This window comes from Hippopotamus amphibius, chromosome 6, assembly GCF_030028045.1.
Source record: "Hippopotamus amphibius kiboko isolate mHipAmp2 chromosome 6, mHipAmp2.hap2, whole genome shotgun sequence".
NCBI lineage: Eukaryota > Metazoa > Chordata > Mammalia > Artiodactyla > Hippopotamidae > Hippopotamus > Hippopotamus amphibius.
This window is the reverse complement of record NC_080191.1, coordinates 156,525,871-156,548,589: the sequence shown is the minus strand read 5'-3', so window position 1 is coordinate 156,548,589 and position 22,719 is coordinate 156,525,871.

The following is a 22,719-nucleotide window of genomic DNA, read 5'->3' as shown; positions in this document are numbered from 1 at the left end:
TTGCCAAGTGATGCCATCATTCCCTGAGACTTAAAAATCATAGAATCATCTTTTTTTTCTTATTCTCCATTATCTTGACCTCAGCAGCTACCACATGTTTATCTCTAAAACCCTGTTGCCCTGTCCTCAATTCCTCACCTCCCAATCAATCTTCAATCCATAACAATTCTGCTTCAATGAAATTGCTGCTGTTAAAACAACACTAACATCCTCCATGTTGAAAAACAAACAATCATTTCAGGACTCATTTTATTCTTTCATTTGGTAACATCACTCTCTCTTTCCTGCTTGAAAGTCTACTCCCTTGGTTTCTGGTTTCCTCTACTCCCATATCCCTCCCTGCTGTATGACTTTGTACCATTGAGTACACCTCTCTCTTATGGAACTTACATCACACATTTGGCTGGGAGCTCGTTGAGATTACGTCTACCTAAAACATAGAAAGCACTAAGGAAACATCTGCTGAATTAATGAGTGAATTAACTCTCTTTCACTCCATTCCTGCTGTCACTACTGCGATTAAGCCTCTGGTTCCCTCTCACCTGGTCTATTTCACAAGTTTCTTAATCATCTTACTTACTTTCAACCTACTCTGAATATTTGGTTCAATTTTCAACCAATGAACTTGGTTGCCAAGCTCATTTTCCTAATGTAGATCTGTGGACGAAGTCCTTATCTTATACAAAAACCTGCTAATTGTTCACAGAATTGAACCAAACCTATGAATTTGGAATTCAAAGCCTCTGGAGTAAAAATCCAATGTGTCCTCCATGATCTTTTAAGGCTATCATATAATAACACAAAACCCAACAGGGCCTTTCACGTTCTTTGTGCTTTGGTTCCCAAATTTTTATGTTGTAATCTTTTATCCTTTCAAGGTCTGCTGTCTCCATAACACTTTTCTTGATCCCACATGGGTGAATAACTTTTGATCTTTGACATTTTAATCCACATAGTACTGTTTATACTACTTTGATGAGCCATAATATTTCCAGCCTATCATTGTGACTAGTGACTGGCCTTATTGAGTGACCTAGTTTGCAAACTCTCTGAGAGTAAGAACCATGCATTCTTTATCTCACTTTCCATCTCATAATGCATTTTCAATGAATATTCAGTGAATTAATAGTTGTCTGTCTTATGTGTATTAAAATACTTTGCATTTAATTATCTCTCATCTAAAAAAAAAACAAAAAAAAATCCAAAAAACAAAAACTCTCCTTTAATGCCCAAGTTCCACCCTAGCTTTGACCCAAACCCTTTCTTCCCTTTCCCAGTAAAGCTGCCTGAAATAACTGCCCATACATGCAGTCTCCTCTCTCATATCTCCTACTTTCTTCTTAGCCCACCTCAATCTGGTTTCTGCATTATCCCTCTACCCAAAATGCTCTGCAAAGTCAATCACAATCTCTTTGTTGCTAAATACAGTGTGCCCTTCTCAGTTCTAACTTACTGGACATTTCTGTTTCAAGATGGTCCCAAGTTTCTGTCTTGAGCCCAGAACTCACCTGAGCTCCATATTTACATACCCAGTTCTCTGCAAAGGCATCCTTACCTGAGTGTCAAACCCAGTAGTGTTCAATAAATATTTGCTGAATGAAGAATACCTCCCAAGCCTGCACTTCTTGGTTTAGATCAGTGTTTCTTAACCTATTTTATCCTATACCCTCTTTTTTATTAATATGTAAAATCTAATTCTCCCCTCAGTACCAAATACATTCTGATATAGCTGCCCACCTTTCACCCAGAGATTTCTGCAGGCTGAGAATGTGACAGTCTATACATCTGCATCAGACCAAGATGATTCTGTGGAGCATTCGTTTCTGGTGTTTAAATTAGTAAACAATAACATCTGTTGAATTTTCCAAATATAGAATTATACTATAATATTAAATGCGTTCATAGGCTTTTTGAAACAATATACAGCAACCTGAAGATGCTGTTGCCCATAGCGGGTTGGGGGTCATCCATCCCCTCCTATTGCTTATCCTCCCAGTTGATAATCCCAGTGTTAGAATCTCTTTACTGCAGAGTACAGCTCAAAAATTGTGTGACTTTAGGTTATAAAGTCTTTAAATGTTTTTGATCCCCCGGAATTTTCCCTTTCTCTCCCTCATCCTCTGTCCTCTACCTGCCTCTTAAGACTTCTAACCCTGACCCCTTTCTCTTTTTTTTTCTTATTTTCACTGTATTGGTCCTGGATTATGCTATCCGTATGGGCAGCTGGACATTTTTTGTGGGGAGGAGGGAAGGCCAGAAAAGTAACTTGTCCATTTAGGAATTTTCTATGAAGAAGTACAAGGGACCATTTCCTTGGCCACATCTAGAAGTCCAAAACAGAAAAATTTTCCAAGTTGGTTTGGGGAAGTCATCCAAACAAGGTTGAGGAGAGAGGTCTGCTATGTGTGTAAAGGGCCTTATTTCCAGATCTGGCTTCCCCAACAAACAAGAGAAATCCTGAATGCATGCACAAGCCACAGCTGAATTCAAACGTTCTGCACAGCAGAAGCTGGTGGGGAAGCCTTAACATTCCTTCTGCTTACATCTTCATTTCACTGTGTCCTGCTTGCCCCTCTCTTTGAACAGTTAGGATGCTAAACTATAGGATAAAGTACTTTGCCCTTCCTTCAGTTTACGAAAGAAACTGAAAATAACTTTGGGGTATTTTTTTTCACAGCATATTTTGTCACTTTACCCATGTATTTTTACCCCCACTGAGCTAGCTTATATATGTTAAGAGAGCTTGCCCTTCCAATGAAGGGAATTATACATTATTAAATCTGTTCTTGTAATTGTCTTATTGGGAGGAAAAAAACTACAATCTTTCTTGGTTTTAGAGCACTTTATAAGGAGTCTATCAACATCAAAAGGCATTTTTTTAGCCTCCAAGTCACTCTTTGAAGGACATACTCATTAGACTATGACAACATAGGCAATTTTGAACGGCTGACAGATTGCACATCCTCTCCTAAAATAGATACACTGCTGACAATCAAGTTAAAGTTTCCAAGAAGGTTTTAACATCAACTTCTTAAGCCAAAAAGCAGAAGCAAAGACCTGAGCAACTTAAAAGAAAACCTATGCAGAAAATATACCAGTGTGTAGGCAAAAGACTCACTGAAAGCTTTCTAACCCAAGTCTTCAAAAGGTCTTGTAAAATGTTTCTCAATTTTCACTCCATGCCCCAAATTCCAAACAAATTATATGTGTTGAGCCATTATAGCTGATTCATGCACTACTTTCTTCAAATTTTCTAAAAGGGAATACATAGAGGTCGAACTGATAAAAGCCCTGCTACTTAATCATGTGATTTAACATATTATCACAAGTCTAAACCTTTGTGATGTTAAAGTTGAAGACTTGGTTAAAGTGTCAGTGGCCTCTTTCTAGGCATTAGCTTTCTATTATATTTAAGCAAACTTGACATTGCTCACTTAATATGTAAATTAAGAACATAGTTTCATTGCAGTGTACAATAGAATTCATGATACACAACTGAAAAAGGAGACTCAAATTCATTTCCAGCATTATATTGCTGGATAAGTTGTTTCTCCCTCATTTATTTTCTCATTCTTAACATTACCTTTCCCTCCATCCTTAACTTTCCGTTCAAAGTCCCACACAAATCAGAATGTTCTAAGTTTGCTATGGCACCCTGGACTCATCCGCAGGGGTAGCTACAAGCAAATGTGTGTGAAATTCTTATTATGTCCTATTATGATGCAGACTGTCCTCTGTATCCTCCATGAAATCCCAGTGAAAAATATTCTTGCAGAACTAAGTGCCTGACAAACTAAGATACTGGTATATTTTTCCCTCATGGAAAACCTGTAGTGGGATTTTTTTTCAATTGCTACAGAATTCTCACTACTGTTAAGTAGGATAAGAACTGTTACCAGGAAGGCTTTGAGGGTGTGCTAATAAACAGAGCACTTGGCTTAGATATGTATGTTTAGTTTTAGGAGCTGGGCAAAACATAGTGCTCCTACACAAGAGAAGTATGAGTAATTTAAAGATGGAGAGAGAAAGGGAGATCCAGGAATAGAAGATAATAGCTGGGGAAGCTGGGTAGAATATGAGGGAAGGGCCAGAGAGGAACCTCCAGTGTTGGCAAACTAAGAAGGCACTTTGCAGACCAGAATGTTCAAGTGGTTAGATGTAGGATAGGCAAAGTAAACTACCCTCCTCATCTCTCCCTCAGTAAAATCTACACTGCTCACTCACTCTACTGTGAAAGAGGGTTCTATTAGAGACCATAAGGAAGAGCTGAGGTCTGTGACTGTGGGTTGACCTTGGACAAAAATAGAAAGAGGTTATGCATGTGCCAGAGACTGCAGGGAGAGCTGACATCTGTGTTACGCCAGGAAGGCACAGGCTATAAGAATCAGAAAGACCAGGATTGAATCCACACAGTCACATGCTGACTGTGTAACCAGAGGCCAGTCACTGAATCTTTCTGATCCTGCATTCTCTCTGCCATAAAATGAGAGTAACGTTAGCAGGCTTTGGGGTTCTCGTGAGGATTAGAGCTAAAATGTACAAAATGCTCACTATATGGAAGTTACCCTCTTAATGATGGGCTTTTTTCCATTTTTGCTGTAGCTGCTGAAAACCTGAGTCAAGTCTGTATCTCAAAAAAAAAAAAAAAAAAACCCCAAAATTGAAATGTATAGCCTTCAGATGTGTTGCACTTTTTTTCCTGTTTTAAACTTGATTTTATTTTCTCTACTCATAATTATGTAGTCATTATTTACATCTATTTTGTTGTCTTACAATCTGTATCAAAGCCCTTATAAAAAGTGGTATTACATAAACAGAGATTTTCTGTCTGTTATGCTCCCAGTTTCCCCATAGTGAATTTTAGGACACAATGGGAACTGGTGCATTTTCTTCCATTTTAAATGCTACTGCCATGCTTACAGTTTCTTGGAGTTGTTTGACCAATAATTGGAATGACCTTGGCATTTATTAAAACCTGTCCCAAACTCTCTTGCCTCGTCCCCTTGTCCTCTAAAGTTGGCTCCCATCTGGGAGCAATGAGGCATCATCTGTGGAAACTTGGTCTTATCTTTTTTATCATTACATCATTACCAACTAAGGTGACCAGACCCAACCATCATATTCACGCCAAAATGTCTGCCTTGTCCATAGGAGGCAAGAAAAGATAACAGATAACATTCCCATTTGACACCTGAGGGAAGCAAGGCCCAAAGATGCCAGTGATCAGCCCATCATCAATACAAAACTGGAATTAAAACCAGGCCAATCACTCTCTTGCGTTCTGAACACTAGAGAATGTGACTACTTAACACACCCTGTTTAGTCAGGCAATCCATAGCTTGTCAGTACATCAAATCATGGGCACATTTATTTGATCCTGCTGAAGATAATAGCTTCTACTGACAGAGCTTACGTGGGGGCCAGGGACCCTACCCTGGAAGGATTAGGGCTATACAAGCCTCATCTCTACCTTTGGATTTCATTGCTAGTCCATGAAAGCATCGAAACCTCAATACCAACACTGGAATGGAAAGGTAGCACCCAGTTCCTGCAAAACCCAAGGAAGTTTTATTTTTACACAAAGGAAAACAAAACTTTAAAATAAATCTCAGATGCTTCAGAGTTGTAACAAATGTGTGCCCTTTTCCTTTCCTCTGATCACCTCTGCAGACACCACAAAGATCAGATCCAGATTTCTAAACTTCCCAGAAGTGGGTTTGTTTGTTTGTTTGCTTGTTTGTTTGTCTTTGTTTTTGTTTTGGCTTAGCAAATAGTACAGTCTATGGCATATCAGTTGTTATATCCAGGAATTCAAGGCCTGTAAGCAAAAGATTGGAGAAGCTACCCCTTGCCCCAATGGTTAGCTGAGAAATACCTAGCTCTCCAGTTTCCCACAAAAGCAGGTGCTTACAGAACAATGTGTATAACTATGTTGAGGAAAAGGGGAAACATTCATTTCTCCACTCATAAGAGCACGAGAGCAGACAGTCCTTGATAAACCAAGCAAGCAGGAACCTTAGCTGATTTTCAGGCCTGATTATTCCTTAACATTTCTTGACAGTCATTCTTTACAACTACACCAAAACAAATTACCTCTAGCTTTCACCAAAAGTACTTAAAGATAAGAAAGAAGAGAAATTTTGTAAAATGCTTACAAAAGTGACTAGACATGAAATTGGTAAGTAAAAGACGAAGTATTATTGCTCAGGTACTTATTTGGCTTAGCAATAAAACAACAATGATATGCCTAAATAATAAACTTCTAAGAACTAAAAAAAAAATAGCAACAATCTTAACCTAACAACAAGCTTCATTTTTATAAAAAGGAATGAAATCAATATTATGAGAAAAAAATCTGTGTAACTGGTATAATTAAATACATCTTTCAAACAAAAGCTTTTATATTGTGCTTCTCTGTCAACCTAAGACGGTAGGCAATGATTACAATGGCACAGTACAGATCATCTAGAATATTGTGCCGACATAGACAACACAACAATCCAACCTGTTTTCACAGGAAGAAACCGCACTTAGATCCATGAAGAAGTGCACCAATTAATTTTACTCTTCTCCCTCCCTGCCACCCCTCAGGTTTTAATCATCTGTTTTGTAGCAACTGTTGTAAATTATGGGTAACAACAACCTTGGAACTTCAATACCAATACAAACCAATACCCCACTGCCACCTTCTTGGCAGTCTGCCACGTGTGCTATTTTAAAGTTAGGCATTAGGAGGCAGCAAATGGCTCAAAACCACAGGCAAAGATAAATTTGTAGGAAGTTGGAAAAGAGACCTAAAGCCGCAAAAGCGTAGAAAACAGACCTCATTTTAAATACAAACTTCCAGGAATTTAGATTTGCTACGAGGAACAGTTAGAAGGGGAAAGGGTTTGGCCCTCATACAGACCTCTGTGAAACCATGGAGCCTATTTCCCATTTCAGCATCTCTAAAAAACTCTGACGGTCACCTTAAGGATTAAACAACATAAGTCTTGGTTTTATTAAAACTTGTTTCCTGGCTCCAGAAAGAAAGGTCTCATGGTTGCCTGCGTGGAATTCTAGGGTCACACTCGACTTGGCAGTGCCCACACTAATGCAGATACTGTCCAAACCATCAAGGAGACATTAGAACTGATCCTGCCCCATATCGCTCCATTCTGATTTAAGGTATTTACATATTTAAAACACACACCATAGTTACTTAAAAATGCCAATGCTGCATTTACGTTTAAAAAATACTTGTGACAAGTACTCTAAAAGTATCATGTCTTCAGATAACACATGTCTGTCTTATCTTTAGGAAGCTGAAAATGGACTTTTCACTTTTCTTAGGAGGAGAGAGCAGCTCTAAACAAAGCTTTTTTATTTTGGTTATAATGTTTGATTACATTATAGGCAATGTAGCTTAAAGCACCTTAAAATTGTTTTAATTAATTTATAATATGAAAACAGCTCTTTCTCTTGTCTCTGGATATTTAGTTTGAAGGAATAACCTCATGTCATTTATACAATAATTTTACTTCAAGCACAAGTAGAAAGGTCCTTAGAAAGCATGACTGATAGGAATCAAAACTATACATGTATGAGGAAGACCGTGTGGTACATAAAACAAAACATAACATCCCCAAAGATAGTTTCCTGCAGTTTTTTGCATTGTTTCTTGAACTGCTGTGTGCGTTCATTATATGCCACACAGTACTTAGCTATCACAGAATATACTGGGTAAAGCAGCAGTGAAAAAGACACTCATCAGCACAATATTGTTGGTAAATACTTAAACAAAACCACAAGTAATTCACATCAAATAATGAAAATGCTGCACAAAACCTATTTTCCTCCTAAGCATGCATGATGATTCCAAACTCCTCCAACAGCCAAATTTCAGCTTTACTATGATTAACTATTAACAGTGATTGAAGAAAATATCACACGTTACTTACTGTTTTTAAGATATCTATGCCATCCTTCTGAATTCAAAGGGGTGAAGAAGAATCCCTGCCACAAGGAAATCTAGCAGGCAAAAAGAGGGGAAAATAGCAAATATTAGTTGTCTGAAAATTAGCATCTTCAGGTTTTCTTGAGGTACTTCCCACAGGATCCCAAAGCAAAGAAGAAAAAGAAAAAGTTGGAGGAAAACATCACACACATCTCAAGCCGACTTTCTCCACAAACCCATGCAGCTCCAAACTTTAAAGTAAAGGCTAAATTGTTGAGCATCCTGATGGAGCAAATATCCGACTTCAGTATCACTGGTTACGTACACAATTTCAATAAGACGAATGCATCTCCAAAATTATGGTTACTTCAATGTATTATCCAGATTTCCCCCTGTTTCTCTCCCTTTCTCCCTTTTCCATTCACATTTTTCTTCCTACAAAATGCACATAGGTCTGTTCTTCCTTGTACCCGAGTCAGGCCTGGCTTTGAAATGCATTTCAATCTCTCAACACAGACTGCTTTCATTGCATTTAGAGTCCCACTAAGGCCCAGCTTTAAAAGCTACTGATTCTTTTTTTCTTTAGCCTTCCTCACAAAGGAAGGGTATTTTGTAAATTACCAGCTCGTTCAGATCAACAAAAGGTACTTTCATAGAAAGCCCCATTTGATTTTGCTCAAATTTGATTACAAGGATGGAGAAAAGGAAAGGAAGTCAAAAAGAAAAACCCCAGATGGCTTTTTCATTCATCTCAGTGAATGAGCTTTATCTGTGCCTTTTGAAACTGTAGCAGTGGAAAAGCATTTCTGTTGGCTTAAAAAACTTGACAAAAATTATTGGTTTGCCATTTCTCATGTAACAGCCATTGGGAACTGGATGAAAAGACTTTTTCATGGGATCGCCTGCTTGGATCAAAATAATGGAGATTAGGTATTTCATTATAAATTACAGTGGGAGATAGAGCAGGCTGTCATATTAATAGCAACCTGCTCATGGCCTTCAATGGTAGCTATTCTCCTAGACAAAGGACCAAGGGGGTTGTCTATTGAACTTGTACTTTAGGCCTGATCAATTTTCTATCATCAAGGCAAAAGGTGAGATGACTAACAAAGGAATTCACACACGAGTGACCTCATAAGCCTACAGATAAAACAGCTTAAAGAAGCAAAATACATCCTGAAATTATGGATGATAAACTATATAAAGAAGAAGACAGAGTATGAGAGAGAGACAGGAAAGAGCAATGGACTATAATTCTCCTCTCTCTTCTTGGCCAAATGGACACATTAAAAGCTACTTGTTTTCAGCTGCAGATAATTGCAACGTTTGGTTTGCAGTGGTCTGCTTTAAATCCTTCAGCTGACTTCTTTTTTTCCTCAGCACAGCTCCAGTCATTTCACTCTCTATTAACAACAGCATTGTGTTCAAGACAAAGCCTCAACCAACAGTCACACTTAAAAATAAAAACTAAAAAGAATCACAAGCAACACAGGCTTCAAGATATCACACAGTAGAATATGTGTTTGTTATTTTGCTCCAGGTTACCAGCCTCTTGCTTGCCTCTCTGTGTGCACTTACTTCGTAGATTTTAAATCATGTAAAGTCTAAGCTGTACCTGTGACTGAAAGACACAGAATTTTAATGAAGGCTAATGAAATATGTGATTCGATGAAGATTCTTTCAGAAAATCATGATGATAAAATACCAACCCAAAGAACTAGTGAAGGAGAGATGACTGATTTTTATCCAATCACAGGAATAATTTAGACTCCCAGTTGAAGTTGTCCAGATCACTGTAGAAGTTGCTAAAATTTCCTTCCCTGTTATACTTGCATGGAATTTTCAACTTTTCTTTAAAAAAATAATTGGGATTTCTGCCTGCTAGTCGTAGTGTTCCTTGAATTCAGGACGGTAGTAGAGAATTTATGTTCCAGAGATAAAACCTGGGTTACCAAAGGTTATTATTACCTGGAAATGCAGATACATGTAACATTTTCTGCACATCACATAAAGCAAATGCAAAGTAAAAATACATGTGAGCAGGATTTATTTTTACTGTGCTATATTTTTAAGCCAAAGAGTAGTATAAGATCATTAACGTAAAAGGACTTCCAACTGCCTAAAAGCTTGAGAAAGTATCATAAATACCACCTGTGACAGCAGTTGTCAAAATAAAGCTACATTTTGAAAGGTACCCTTGACAAGTGTAATGACCCCCAAATCCTGGGCACAAGCAGTCTGAATACAATTCACACATACAGTAGTGACGACATAAAGAAGGTCATTTATGTACAGATCAATAAAACAAGGTTATAGTATTATCTGAGGTATATATACAAATGACTCAATTTGTAAAAAATTGTATTTCCTTTGTTTTTAGGGGATCCCTGATTTTTCAACTATTTTAACCATTCACAGAGATCCCAAATTCAAGGTAATAAAAGAGAGACTAAATTACACTGGTAGAAGTCAGTGGACCTGAAAGCTCTTCCCACTATTGGTGGAAATGTAAATTGGTATGAACTTTCCAAAGGGTAATTGGACAGCATTCTTTAAGAGTCTGAAAGCCTTCGTAACTCTTAACCCAGTTATTCCATCTCTAGGAATCTTCCTAGTAGAAACTATCAGAAATGCAGATAAAGATTTTTTTCCCACAAAGATACTTGTACAATAAGTCAGACAATAATAGGATAGTGGTTAAGACTTCAAGTTCTAGAGCCAGACTAGCTGAGTTCCAATTATAACTTCACCAGCTTCCAAAACAACCTTATGACTTTATTAACCTCTCTCTGCCTCAGTTTTCTCACCTGTAAAGTGGTGATCTCAAAAGTGTCTTATGAAAATTAAATGAGTTAATACATGTAAAGCATTAAAGATGTGGCTAGCACATAGTAAGTACTAAATAAATATTACATATTATTATTATTATTACAAATGCTTCAAATCTGGAAAATTATCAACTAAATTGTGATAAATACAATAGAATGTAATATGCCTTTTAGAGATCATGTTTCTTACTGACATGGAAAAATATTCATACTAAGTGAAAATTTAAGGATATAAAATTCCATATATTATGTGATCTCAAATATATATATTAGATATATATAAATATATAAGTATTATATTTTGTTTATATATACATATGTAACATACATGTGCATTAAGAGTGGCAACAGTATTTATTCTCGGATAACGTAATTTCAAGTGATATTTATTTTCTTTTTATACTTTTTTAATTTTTAAATTTTTTATGCAAATTTAAAAAATTTTTATTTACATTATTTAAAAAACTCTTATGAGTTAGTTTATGAAGGAGAAGAACTAGGAGGAGCACCAAGCAACATGCAGTATTTGTCAAACAGAGGTAGGCCAGGCCAAGGGGAAAGTCAGAATCTACACTAAAGTTCACTTCAGTACTTAGCACTAAGATCTGAAAATGAGATGTGCTTCCACAACTGGGAATTACTAAGCTTAAACTCTAAAATGTAAACAAGCAAACTCCAAATGTAATGGATCCACAAAAATACTTGCCCCAGGAAGCTGTCATTACATGGATTACCAAAGGCATCTGACAACAGGTGAATCCAGCAAAAAGACTCAGGGATGAACTTGGGAAGATATGCAGGTACCAACATATACAGGTTACATGTAACACAAATAGCTTGGATCCAATCAGTTAGGGGCGGAGGACAAAGCCAAAGAATCCTAAGTTTCAACAGGGCCCAAGTAGTAACCTAACCAACTGCAGATGGGCCTAGATATAGAGACTTGCAGGTTGTAGCCAAGGAAATGACTCTCTATGGGAAAGTCTAGAAAAGGAGAGTAAAGGCCAAGACGTAGCTTGAACTAGGGGGAGAGGGGGAAGGGCAGGGAAAGTGGGGAGCCTAGAGTGTTTATTTGGGTGTACTAGTCTTTAGCAACTAAAAGTGACTGGAAAGTTATGGACTATCCCAAGATATTATTAATAGCCAGGAACTATGACAGAGCATAGTTGAAGACACAGAAAAGAATATAGATTACTCAGTACATGAGTTACATGTATATTATGCCTTTGTTGCAAGAAAAAAATGGCAATTTATGTGCTAGACTTTTCAAGAAAACTTCAGTTAATAAAAAGCAAATTTCTAGAATATGGAAGTGCCATATGATCCAGCAATTGCACTTCCAGGTATATATCCAAAAGAATTTAAAGCAAGGACTTGAACAGATATTTGTACTCATATTCATAGCTGCATTATTCACAATAGCCAAAAAGCTGGAAGCAATGCAAGTTTCCATCAACAGATGAATGGATAAACAAAACATGGTATACACATATAATAGAATACTCTTCTGCGTTAGAAAGGAAGTTCTGATACATGCTACAATATGGATGAATCTTGAAGATATTATGCTAAGTGAAATAAGCCAGACATCCACATCCACACACACACACACACACAATACTGTATGATTCCATTTATATGAGGTACCCAGAGTAGTCAAATTCATAGAGACAGAGAGTAGTTTCCAGGGGAAACTACTGTGGGGAGTGGGGAATTGGAGTTACTGTGTAACGAACATAGAGTTCCAGTTATGCAAGATAAAGAGTTCTGGGGATGGATGGTCGTGATGGTTGCACGGCAATGTGAATTGTACTTAATGACACAACTTTACACTTTAAAAAATGGTAAATTTTGTTATGTATATTTTACAATTTTCTTAAAAAGAATATAAAAATATTGCTACCTGAAAATGTTGTCTCCTCAATTCTTTTATTATCACCTAATAGAAAGGAAAGGAAATGAAACAAAGTGAAACAAAAAAAAAGAGGAAGGGGACTGCTGTGTTCAGTCAACTGTACAATTTGTACACTCCGCTCAGATTCCAGAAGGGGCAAATGAGGGGCAAAATCTAGCCAGGAGTTATGCTGACCAAGTGGTATGCCCTGGGGCTGGACTCCCATAGCTGGGAGGAAGGGGTGCCATTTGGTAACTCACCCGCCCAGAGGCAACATCTTTTATTAATTTGCAGAAAGGCACTGTGTGTGTCACATGCCTTGAAAGGGAGCCAGGCTGATATGTGGACAGATTAAGAACGATTATTTAGATTGAATGGTAATGTTGGTTATGTGCTCTCTGTAAGTCATTTGGCCACCAAGTCCCTGGGAAAACCTTCTGTTTGGAAGTTTCAAGCTCATCATCGCCTTCTTCACATGGTCTTCCCTGCTGTCCCAGAAACACCCCTTACTGAAGCATATGAGGTAATAGCACCATTTCGATGATACATAATTGGAGTAATATGTGATATATAATTAGACTTCCCTAAAAGAGACAAGATAAGTTGACTCAAGGTCTAAAATGTGTTCTTTTCAGAATTACATAGGCCTTTCACAACCTTCACAAGCTGCTGCCCATCTACTGTATCTTTCTAGTCTCAACTTCAGCCTTTTCCCCTCCACACTGCCTTTCTTTCTTCAGGGACTTTGTAGAAGACATTCTTTGTCCAGAAAACCCTTCCCTACCTCATCCAGCAATATCTGACTCATCTCTCAAGGCTTGGCTTAAATGTCACATCTCCTTACAATGTGTTAAGACCAGATGCTTTATTTCAAGAGAAGAATTTTTAAAAGAAAGCAGTATTAGAATAGAGCGTCTGCGCTAGGCATGAGCTTTTTTTCCATGAAAATTCTGTTTCAATTGAAAATTGTACTTTAATTGTATGTGTACATGTGTATTGGCCATGATCTAAAATGCATTTCTTACTACAGGTAAAAAACAAACTCAAAGCCCTAAAATGCCTTCTCTAAGTTCAGAGGTCAGAAGGGCTGCAGAGCTTTGCCATGGTGGGCAAATCTCTATTATAAAACTGATTGGATTTTATGAAAATAAATTTTTGCATATTTATTTCCTCATCAGACCATGAGTTTGTTCAGGATGGGGGCTATTACTTCTCCACCTTTGAAAATCCGAATCCTAGCACAATCAATGTTTATTGAATGAATGAATGAATGAATGATGGCATTAATGAAATATGTCCCACTATTGTTGAAAAAAAGATCAATAGATGCTGGTGTTGAGGCAGGCCAGGGGCCAACAGAGGGACAGAGTCATGCCTTTGGGAGGTGGTCCAGGATCTGAGGGAAGGCTATGTGCTTCAGCTAGATTGACTTCAATTTTGAATTCCGACTCTGTCCCTTAGGACTGTGTTATCGGAAACAAGTTACCTAACCTCACAAATTCTCAACTTTCTCCTCTGAAGAATGAGGATATTATATTTAATTTCCCAAGGGGTAGGATAGGTGAGATAACATTGCATAAAGTGCTTAACACATTATCTAGACTGTATATATCTAGACCATACCTAGAAAATAGTAAGTGCTCTATATTTGTATTGGTTTAAGAATTAAATAGGATAATATCTACTACATAACTGCCACACTGTAGGCACTCAGGAACAGCAGTGATGTTTATAGCTAGGCAATTTATTGTGATATTTAATATAACAGAATAACACTGAAAAACCAAATTTCTTATTTTAACTTGGAAGTAAAAAATGGGACTCCCCACTCCCCATAAGAGAGTGTTTTACTTTCTTTCTCTATAGGATATATCATCTTTAACTATTATATAAACCTTAGCTGTATATCATGTTTGTTATTTAGCATTCAGAATATAAGCTGCATGAAGGCAGAAATACTGTCTGTTTTGGTTACCATTATTCACAAAGCACCTAAAATAGTAACTGATAGATAGTAGGGAGAATGAGCACTAAACAATTATTTGTTGAATAAATGGAATATTGGTTAAGCCTTTATGTCCTTCAAATCTGGACTTGCCTTGGCCTAAGGGGGAGTTAAGAGTCCTTTCTGGTAAAGAAAAGAGAAGAGCCAGGTGGGGTGGGCCCCTCCCCAGCCAACCCTAAATAGGCCTTTGTTTTCAAAACACTGGGCCTATGGATATCTTGCTAGAGTGTTTCAGAAGGGAAAACACAAAGGCTGTGGAGTTCCATGGTTGAGACGGAGAAGCGGCCTCACTTCCATAAGTTCAGATTCCCCAAAACTGAGCATAAAGAGGGAGTTTTCAGTTCTAAGAATGGCAGAGTCATGAACGTAACACATTTGAGGTGGCAAAACTTCAGATGGCAATAGCCCCAGAATGGACTCAAGGAAATGCTATCTGTCCAACAGAGGACAACCAAAATTGCACAATTGTTTCCCCTGAGGCTTATTAGAATGAGGGGAAAAAAGCTTTAGAAACTAGAGAAAGTCAATCAAAACACCTTTCAGAAAAGAAAATTTTTGCTTCATGTTTAAGTAAATGCCACACAAAGATAGACAAGACAAAATGTCTTTAGAAAAGGTACTCAAAACTAATCTGAGGAACCACTGAAGGAAATAGAGATATTTACTCTGGACTAGAGGAGATCCCAGAGAACTACAAAACCATAGGGAGATAGATACAGAGACATAGACATAGACGGTGATGCAGACATAGAGGCAGATGTAGAGGTAGATGTAGAGGTAGATGTCGATCTCGATGTGGGTGTAGAGGCAAATGCACACATTCTCTTGTGGAGAAGGGCAACAGACGTGTCCTGTGTAGCTCCATAAGTCAAACCAAAATTAATGAGTAAAAGCTACAGAGAGAAATTTCATATCAACATTAAAAAGTATCTGATTTAACATGATCCCTAAATAAAATGAGCTCTTTTAGGGGTTGAATCCTAACATTTACAGTGTTCTACAGGCTGAACTACCATTTGGGTTGAAGGTTATAAAGTGAACACAAGTATTGTTTCTTGCCTATCAAGATTTCTGTCAAGAGCTGTGAGGAGCCTGCTTGGAAGAGCAGTTAGTCTACCTCAGTTGCAAGGATGGATGTGAAACAACAAATGTCTACTCAGAATAATGACACAGAACAATAAGCAAGCTCACAGATGCTTTGCAGTTCTGCTCAAATTCAACTTTTAAACAGATTTATTTCATGTTGTATACCTTGAAGACATTTAAATATTGACTGAGATGTTATAAAACTATAAAATTCTGTTACTGGTACTCTACTAATAACAAATCGGAGTAATTTGAACACAGAATAATTTCTGTAGTATTTATTTTTAAAAGGATCTTATCAAGGAAATAATGTAAATAAAACTGATATAGATGTGCTTAATCTAACACAGAATAAAAATTTCAACAATTATAGAAACATTCAATTACAAATACTTGTGATGCTAATTAAAACCATCTTATCAATCACTAAAGTGGGTCCTATGGGAGCTCCTCTACTTGGCAGTAGTTTCTCAGTCTAGTTTGAGATGCTATATGAATTTCAAAGTAATAAAACTGATTTCCTTGAAAATGTTACATAACTCAAACCATTTAAGTCAATTTTGCAATCAGTATGATTTAGCAAAGTTAACCGTCCTAATCAAATTTAAAACACTTCTATTTACATTAATGGCTATTAAAGGCAATAATCAAGGCAGAGCTTTTTAAGCAATGAAACAACTTTGGTCTTAGAGCAAAATCAAATTGATTTAGAAACACAGATAGCTATATGATATTATGGCTATATATGCTAATCCTATCTGCATACATCCTAGATAAAAATTATTTTGTGACAAGAACCATGACTGATTTCATGAGTTACATTTCTTTTATTATTACTTTAAAACATTGACATAATTCCTGATCCCTCCCTTTTCCTCAGACCCAGATCCAATGAATCAACAAATCTTTTTTTAGAACTTTTATTGAGATACAATTGACATACAATAAACTGCATATATTTAAAGTGTACAATTTGATTTTTTTTTCTTATTAGTAATGTATATATGGTAATCCCAATCTCCCAATTCATCCCACCCCCTCCCCCCCCCTTTCCCCACTTGGTGTCCATATGTTTGTTCTCTACATGTTTCTCTATTTCTGCCTTGCAAACCAGATGATTTGTACCATTTTTCTACAGTCCGCATATATGCGTTAATATACGATATTTGTTTTTCTCTTTCTGACTTACTTCACTCTGTATGACAGTCTCTAGACCATCTCTACAAATGTCCCAATTTCATTCCTTTTTACAGTTGAGTAATATTCCATTGTATATGTGTACCACATCTTCTTTATCCATTCATCTGTTGATGGACATTTAGGTTGCTTCCATGACCTGGCTATTGTAAACAGTGCTGCATTAACATTGGGGTGCATCTGTCTTTTCGAATTATGGTTTTCTCAACAAACTTTTTTGATTTCACCTTCCAAAAACATGGCTGATCTGTCCCTTATAGGCTGCTGGGGCCCTAGTCCATAAAACATTATCTCTGTCTAAACTGATGTCAAGGGCAAACCAACTCAACTCTCTCATTCCCCTCCTCCAACCACGAAGGCCACCTCCCTCCTCAGTCCTCTTACAGCCATGGGAGTAACCCCTTTAAAACTCCACTGTTTAAAATCATTCAAAGGCTTCCCGTTGCATTTAGGATTAAATCCAAACTCCTTCCAAGGCCTTGTCATTTCCTGCATGATCTAGCACCTGTATATCACAACAAAACCATCTCCTATAGCTCCTAGCCTTGCCCTCTTCTCTACTGACACCCTGATGTTTTTTGTCGTCTTCTAACACATAAACATATGCTACAGCCTCTAACTAGAATGTTCTTTCTGCAGCTCCGCTTATGTCAAACTCATTCTTATCCTACCAGTTTCTCCTTAATGTCCACTCAGAGAGCCTTCCCCAGCTACCTTGGCAATCATCCTACCCCATGTAATCTTGCTGTTCTCGACCTCCATCTCAGAATCTTATTTGTGGCCCTCATAGTACCTGACTCAATTTGCTATTATTTTATTAGTTTATTTTTCTAGTTTGTCCTCATTAGGTTGTAAACTCCTTGGGGAAGAAACCACGTCTGTCTCGTTCACTGCTAGGCGCCTAGGACTTAACACAGGAGCTGGGCACTCAGTAGGAATTCAATATATATTTGCTGAATGAATGAATGAATATAACAAAACTATAGTCCTTCCTCAATTTCAAAGTGGTTAAAATTTTGCATAAATGTGTATATATATGAAAATTTTACCTGAACCCATGTACTACAAAGTGAAATTGAGAAACTTAAATATTCTTTTATGTAATTCAACCAAATTATTGCTTCTGTCAGACAATAATGGCTCATAAAAATAAGACCTACCTCAAACAGAAAGCCTTTTGTTAATTCCCCCTGGTAAAGTGTGAATAGAGAGGTATGTCTTGCCTGGGGTCTGCCACTTACAGCAGGAAAGCCAAGTTAAGAGATGGAAACTGGCGGCTTCCTAGGTGGTGAAGTGGTTAAGAATCCACCTGCCGATGCAGGGGACACACGTTCGATCCCTGCTACAGGAAGATCCTACATGCCGCAGAGCAACTAAGCCCATGCACCACAACTACTGAGCCTGCGCTTTAGAGCCCATGAGCCACAACTATTGAGCCCATGTGCTGCAACTACTGAAGCCCATGCACCTAGAGCCTGTGCTCCGCAACAAGAGAAGCCACAGCAATGAGGAGCCCGCGCACCACAATGAAGAGTAGCCCCCACTCACTGCAACTAAAGAAAGCCCGTGCACAGCAACAGAGACCCAACACAGCCAATAAAATAAATAAATAAATAAATAAATAAATAAATTTATTAAAAAAAAAGAGAGAGAGATGGAAACTGTCCCTGTTCTGGTAGAAACACAGCTGAGATGGCATAGTCTTCACACTAGATGATGACAATGGTGATGATGGTGATGATGATGATGGCGATGATAAGAGCAACATTTGTCAAGCATTTGCTATGTGCCAGACACTGTCTGTGTCACAGTGCTTTGCATATATTAACTCATTTAATTCTTACAATGACCTTACTATTAGCCACACTTTATGCACTTTCAGATGAGAAATTCCAAGGCTTAAACAGGTTAGAGTAAGCAGTTTACAAAAAGTCATACAATCGAAGTAGAATCAAGATGGTGGAGTAAGAGGACGTGTGCTCACTCCCTCTTGCAAGAGCACCAGAATTACAACTAACTGCTGAACAACCATCAACAGAAAGACACTGGAACTCACCAAAAAAAAACCACCCCACATCCAAAAACAAAGGAGAAGCTGCAATGAGACAGTAGGAGGGGTGCAAATGCATTAAAATCAAATCCCATAAAGGCTGGGTGGGTGTCTCACAAACTGGAGAACAGTTATACCACAGAAGTCCTGAGGGTTCTGAGCCCCACTTCAGGCTTCCTAACCTGGGGGTCCAGCACTGGGAGGAGGAATCCCCAGAGAATCAGACTTTGAAAGCCAGCAGGATTTGATTGCAGGAACTCCACAGGATTGGGGAAAATGGAGACTCCACTCTTGGAGGGCACACAAAAAAGTGTGCTCACCAGGACCCAGGGGGAAGAAGCAGTGACCTCATAGGAGCCTGAACCAGACCGACCTGCTGGTGTTGAAGGGTTGCCTGAAGAGGTGGGGGGCAGCTGTGGCTCACCAAGGAGACAGGGGCACTGGCAGCAGAGGTTCTGAGAAGTGCTCATTGGCATGAGCCCTTCCAGAGTCCACCATTAGCTCCACCAAAGAGCCTATAAGCTCCAGTGCTGGGTTGCCTCAGGCCAAATGACCACCAGGGTGGGAACACAGCCGCACCCATTGGCAGACAAGCAGATTAAAGTGTCACTAAGCTCCACCCACCAAATCGGATTAAAGTTTTACTGAGCTCCACCCACCCAGCCCAAACCACCATCAGTCCCTCCCATCAGGAAGCACCCACGAGCATCCTAGATAGCTTCCTCCACAAGAGGGCAGACAGCAGAATCAAGCAGTATCAGCAGTATTTCATCTTGTGGAACTGAAAATCACAGCCACAGAAAGACACAGAAAATGAAAAGGCAAAAGACTTTGTACCAGATGAAGGGACAAGATAAAACACCAGAAAAACAACTAAATGAAGAGGAGATAGGCACTTTTCCAGAAAAAGAATTCAGAATAATGATAGTGAAGATGATCAAGGACTTTGAAAAAAGATTGGATGCAAAGATCAAAAAGTTGCAAGAAAAGTTCACCAAAGACCTAGCAGAATTAAAGAACAAACAAACAGAGATATGCAACACAATAGCTGAAATGAAAAATACACTAGAAGGAACCAATAGCAGATTAACTGAGGCAGAAGGGCGAATAAGTGACCTGGAAGGCAGAATGGTGATAATCACTGATGCAGAAAAGAATAAGGAAAAAAGAATGAAAAGAACTGAAGACAGCCTAAGAGACCTCTGGGACAACGTTAAATGCACCAACATTCACATTGTAGGGGTCCCAGAAGGAGAAGAGAGAGAAAGGGCCTGAGAAAATATTGGAAGAGATTATAGTTGAAAAATTCCCTAACATGGGAAAGGAAATCGCTAACCAAGTCCAGGAAGTGCAGAGAGTCCCAGGTAGGATAAACCCAAGGAGAAACATGCCAAGACATATAGTAGTCAAATTGATAAAAATTAAAGACAGAGAAAAGTTATTAAAAGCAACAAGGGAAAAATGACAGATAACATACAAGGGAACCCCCATCAGGTTAACAGCTGATTTCTCAGCAGAAACTCTGCAAGCCAGAAGGGAGTTGCATGATATATTTAAAGTGATGACAGGGAAGAACCTACAACCAAGAATACTCTACCTAGCAAGGATCTCATTCAGATTCAATGGAGAAATCAAAAGCTTTAAAGATCAGCAACAGCTAAGAGAATTCAGCACCACCAAACCAGCCTTACAACAAATGCTAAAGGAATTTCTCTAAGCGGGAAACATAAGAGAGAAAAAGGACCTACAGAAACAAAAGCAAAACAATTAAGAAAATGGTAATAGGAACATACATATCGATAATTACCTTGAACGTAAATGGCCTAAATGCACCAACCAAAAGACACAGACTGGCTGAATGGATACAAAAACAAGACCCAGATATATGCTGTCTACAAGAGACCCACTTCAGACTTAGGGACACATACAGACTGACAGTGAGGGGATGGAAAAAGATATTCCATGCAAATGGAAGTCAAAAGAAAGCTGGAGTAGCAATACTCATATCAGATAAAATAGCCTTTAAAATAAAAAATGTTACAAGAGACAAGAAAGGACACTATATAAAGATCGAGGGATCAATCCATGAAGAAGAGATAACAATTATAAATATATATGCACCCAGTATAGGAGCACCTCAATACATAAGGCAAATGCTAACAACCATGAAAGAGGAAATCGATAGTAACACAATCATAGTAGGGGACTTTAACACCCCACTTACACCAATGGACAGATCATCCAGACAGAAAACTAATAAGGAAACAAGCTTTAAATGACACCATAAATCAGCTGGATTTAATAGATATCTATAGGACATTACACGCAAAAACAGCAGATTACACATTCTTCTCAAGTGCACATGGAACATTCTTCAGGATAGATCACATTTTGGGTCATAAATCAAGCCTTGGTAAATTCAAGAAAATTGAAATCGTATCAAGCATCTTTTCTGATCACAACGCTATGAGATTAGAAATCAATTACAGGAAAAAAACTGTAAAAAACACAAACACATGGAAGCTAAACAATACGCTACTAAATAACCAAGAGATCACTGAAGAAATCAAAGAGGAAATCAAAAATACCTAGAGACAAATGACAATGAAAAACAATGATCCAAAACCTATGGCGTGCAGCAAAGGCAGTTCTAAGAGGGAAGTTTACAATCCTACCTCAAGAAACAAGAAAAATCCCAAATAAACAACCTAACCTTACACCTAAAGAAACTAGAGAAAGAAGAGCAAACAAAACCCAAAGTTAGTAGATGGAGAGAAATCATAAAGATCAGAGCAGAAATAAATGAAATAGACAAAGAAAACAATAGCAAAAACCAATAAAACAAAAAGCTGGTTCTTTGAGAAGATAAATAAAATTGATAAACCTCTAGCAAGACTCATCAAGGAAAAGAGGGAGAGGACTCAAATCATTAAAATTAGAAATGAAACAGGAGAAGTTACAATGGACACCACAGAAATAAAAAGTATCATAAGAGATTACTACAAGCAACTATATGCCAATAAAATGGACAATCTGGAAGAAATGGACAGATTCTTAGAAAGGTATAACCTTCCAAGACTGAATCAGGAAGACACAGAAAATATAAACAGACCAATCACAAGGAATGAAATTGAAACTGTGATTAAAAATCTCCCAACAAACAAAAGTTCAGGACCAGATGGCTTCACAGGTGAATTGTATCAAACATTTAGAGAAGAGCTAACACCCATCCTTCTCAAACTCTTCCAAAAAATTGCAGAGGAAGGAACACTCCCAAACTCATTTTATGAAGCCACCATCACCCTGATACCAAAACCAGGCAAAGATACTACCAAAAAAGAAAACTACAGACCAACATCACTGATGAATTTAGATGCAAAATTCCTCAACAAAATACTAGCCAACAGAATCCAACAACACATTAAAAGGATCATACACCATGATCAAGTGGCGTTTATCCCAGGAATGCAAGGATTCCGCAATATACACAAATCAATCAATGTGATACACCATATTAACAAACTGAAGGATAAAAACAACATAATCATCTCAATAGATGCAGAAAAAGCTTTTGACAAAATTCAACACCATTTATGATAAAAACTCTCCAGAAGGTGGGCATAGAGGGAACCTACCTCAACATAATAAAGGCCATATATGACAAACCCACAGCAAACACCATTCTCAATGGTGAAAAACTGGAAGCATTCCCTCTAAGATGAG